This window comes from Trachymyrmex cornetzi, unplaced genomic scaffold, assembly GCF_001594075.2.
Source record: "Trachymyrmex cornetzi isolate Tcor2-1 unplaced genomic scaffold, Tcor1.1 scaffold727, whole genome shotgun sequence".
NCBI classification, from domain to species: Eukaryota; Metazoa; Arthropoda; class Insecta; order Hymenoptera; family Formicidae; genus Trachymyrmex; species Trachymyrmex cornetzi.
The window spans coordinates 38,123-38,764 of record NW_017300056.1 but is presented as its reverse complement, the minus strand read 5'-3'; positions in this window follow the sequence as shown (position 1 = coordinate 38,764).

Genomic DNA, 642 nt, shown 5'->3' with positions numbered 1-642 from the left:
CAACAGTTGCAAGATATCTTGAATCAATTCATTCAGTACAGTTAATACATAAACATATATATTACCTAAACTATTAATATATGTTACATATAACATATATAAATACATATAAATACATATAAATACATATATAATACATATATGTATAATACATGTATAAACGAGAAAATGAAAGGGAAGGGGAAAAATGATATCACACATAATTATATAATTGTGTAATCATTTTTACAAAACGATCAGTACGAAAGGGACAATCGTTCCAATAACATCATTTTAAAAGAATGTACGTACTTTCCAACTGTGAAGACAATATTTCAAAACATATAAACAAAATGTTCAGCAATACGGATATTGAGAATTACCTCATGGAACAGAATAGCCAGGACAAACTGACAATAAGCGCGAAGAAGGTTAAATTCAATGATGAAAATCCAAATAAAGAACAATCAAATACGTAAGTATTTTTTTCCTTTTATATCTATTTTATATCTCATATTTTCTTTAAAATTACAGATATCAAATTACTCGTTATCCAATCGTTCGAATTCTTGAAAGAAAATATCCTTTAACACTAACTGGCTATAAATATTTAAACATTGGTATCGATGCCAAGCTACCTTCCTGTATAAGCATCATTCTTGG